The following is a 2,975-nucleotide window of genomic DNA, read 5'->3' on the forward strand; positions in this document are numbered from 1 at the left end:
AATATTGGGTCAAACAGATTCATATTATAATAATATGGTATCAAGTAACATATCAGGTTACTTGAATTATTTAAAATCTGTTTAATTACTAAAACATGTCTATCACCATATATTTAGATTGGTCAGTGACAAATCCTCAAGTTTTATTTTTATGGATAAAAAAAAGCATGCACAAATTATTTAAAACTTTTTTTTCTGCAGCCTAAATAATTTCTGTAAAATAAAACTTGAAATCTGTCTGCAACCCTGTATTGTGGTTCAGAATTAGATAAATCTCAGATGAATGAGATCTAACTCCAATGCAAATACTAGCGTTCCTAGCGATACCTTTGCTTTTGTCGCCCTCTAGTTGTGCAATCCGCTCCTACGTGTGAAAAACAGAAAACAAAACATTAGAAAATGGCGCCTTTTCGGTGTCTGTAAAGGCTTTAAATTTGTGAACGGGTAGTGTTGACATTAAGCACATAAAAAAAACGAACCCACCTGCAGACTATCACAATTGTCTGTTTGAAGATTCATGCCAAATTGCCCATATTTATAATTGAATCACTGTTGTAGGCTGACTGAGGGATGCTGTGGATGTAATACACAAATAGCAGAATTGTAAGCAATAAAAAAAAAAAACTGTGCAGCAAACAGGAAATATTGTGGGGGGTGGGGTAGGCGTGGGGGAGCCCAAAGACACACACTCTGGCCCTGGCCATGTTTTGAAGCCACTAATACCACTACAGGGTCTTTAAATCCGCTGCTGTGCCCCTCATTATCATCTAGAGTTACTGACTTCCCAAAGTTCTTTGTTAATCTCATTACTTCACCCTTGATTAAACCAATTGTGTGTTTTCACTGCAGTTTGAGACAATAAGCTTAATCACAAAAGAAAAGTTGGTCAGCCATGATGGCAATTGTCTAAGGCCGAACTCTAAGAAATCTCTAAAGCTGTTAAGAAGAGTCAAGTCAGTAAGTTAAATCGATACTTGTTCACAGCTGTTTCTTGAGCTCTACTGTACATCTATCTTTGGCACGTGGCCTCTGTTGACAATAACAGTGCATGTGTTGTGAGCATGCATGACTGTCTACAGGCTACCATATTGATTTTTAGCTTCAAAATGACAACAGTCATATTTTTGCTTTATGTATTTTACATTAAACCGTCTGGCAATAAACAAGGTCAGGTGAGCAAAAATGTAAACATGGTAGTTCCTATGATAATAATAAAACATATGAGGAGGCTTACTTTAGAGTGACAAATAAAAAATAAATTAAAAAATGGTTATTAAAGTTCAAATTAACCATGGTTTTGCTTCACTAACCATAGTTTAACCATGGTATTTGTAGTAAAACGACCCTCAAAATAGCCCAAAAAACATTATTACTACACTTTTACTATAATATAAAACCATGGTTAATTTTTATACCAAATAAAACACAGTTTAACCAAAATATCAATGAAAACAAATTATTAATTTGCAGATAATAAATCTGTACCAGTCTGGCGAGGAGCTCTGTCTGCTCCCCTCCCACTGACCCCTCCTGCATCACCATTACTCTGTGTAATCTGGGCTTTACGTGCATGTCCAGATGGGCAGGCAGCCATTCGCTCGAGGAGAAATCCACTTACTGATCCATATAGTCACTGGGTTACACTTGCACTTCTAAAATGAGTGAGTTCACTAGAGCCGTCTGTGCTCGTAGTCACTTCTGCATAACCTTACCAGTGAAGCTTTACTGAGCTAGTTGAATCTCTGTGTGTGCAGGATAACAATTCTGTACGTTTTATCTAGCCTGATAACATTACATCAACCTCTGCTAAAACCCTTCTCGGTCAACTACTGACAGGCTTTTAGAGTGCACCACAAATATTATGTTTTACATTTCTAGCATTCACCATCATCTTCTGCATGCCTGTGCAGGTCTGGGTGGAGCCAAACAGACATTCAAACCAAATCAAAGCTGAAGTCTGGTAGATTTTACTACAGAGTCCTAATTAAATGTTGGTGTTCAAATTATATAATAATTGAGAGAGTAATATAAAGGCGGTCAAGTGAATAAGATGTTGTGGCAGATGGTTGGATAGAACCACAGGAAGTGCTGCCCCTCAAAGAGGCTTTTGTTCAAGCTACTGGAAATACCTCAAGGTGACCTGGGTATCTTAATCTCACTCAAACGCATCCCATTGTAAATCTATTCATACTGATCCTCACAATGCATCATTCAACTTTATGGCAAAACAAAATATTTCCTTGCAAAAAATTACAATAGAAACATTAGTTTCTGCCAAAAAAAAAAAAAAAAAAAAAAAAAAAAAACAGGCTAGTTATGTGTTAACTTAGCAGTATAAATGAGAAATAAAAAGGGGGAAAAAAGGAAAGTTCAGCTCTTTTGACTTACCTAGCAACGTAGCAACCACCCAAAACACCCATGTACAAAAAAACCTTTGAGAATGTCTTAGCAAATGTAGAGCAACACCCTATAAACCACATAACCACACACTAAAATCACCTAGAAGACTGCAACTGCACAGAAACATCATTTTGAAACCCTAGCAAATTCCTAGCAACACCCAAGAAACTACCAAGAAAATCCTAGCAACCACATAGCAACACTTTATACCCACTCAAAAAACTGAAAAAAGCACATTTATAGGCCTAGCATCTTCCCAAAACTCCTGGCAACAACAAAGAAATGTAGTAAAGCTCAGAAGATCCTAGCAAATGCATAGCAACACCCTTGAAACCACTTCTTTAACATCTTAGCAACACACTAAACACTCAAAATTCCAAGCAAATGCACAATGATACCCAAGAAACCACCCAACACACTCTAGCAACCAAATAGCAACACTCTAAACACCCAAGTAAATGTATAAATATATTAAACCCATTTAAAAAACCAAGTAAATCCATAGCAACGCCCTAGAAACCAACCAGAAAACACTAGCCTAGTGCACCCAACCACTTAGAAACACACTAGAACTG

The 2,975-nt window shown here is 36.9% G+C and overlaps 1 long non-coding RNA gene across 1 annotated transcript; it reads right to left on the reverse strand.

Moving 5' to 3' along the window:
- Nucleotides 1–234: 234 nt before the first annotated feature.
- Nucleotides 235–1,720, reverse strand: LOC137062560 (uncharacterized). The gene is made up of 3 exons (XR_010901243.1): nucleotides 1,486–1,720; nucleotides 484–573; nucleotides 235–364 (listed from the first exon to the last, which is right to left on the reverse strand). It is a non-coding gene; the product is annotated as an uncharacterized lncRNA (long non-coding RNA).
- Nucleotides 1,721–2,975: the final 1,255 nt, after the last annotated feature.

The sequence above is a fragment of the Pseudorasbora parva genome, chromosome 23 (assembly GCF_024679245.1).
Source record: "Pseudorasbora parva isolate DD20220531a chromosome 23, ASM2467924v1, whole genome shotgun sequence".
NCBI classification, from domain to species: domain Eukaryota; kingdom Metazoa; phylum Chordata; class Actinopteri; order Cypriniformes; family Gobionidae; genus Pseudorasbora; species Pseudorasbora parva.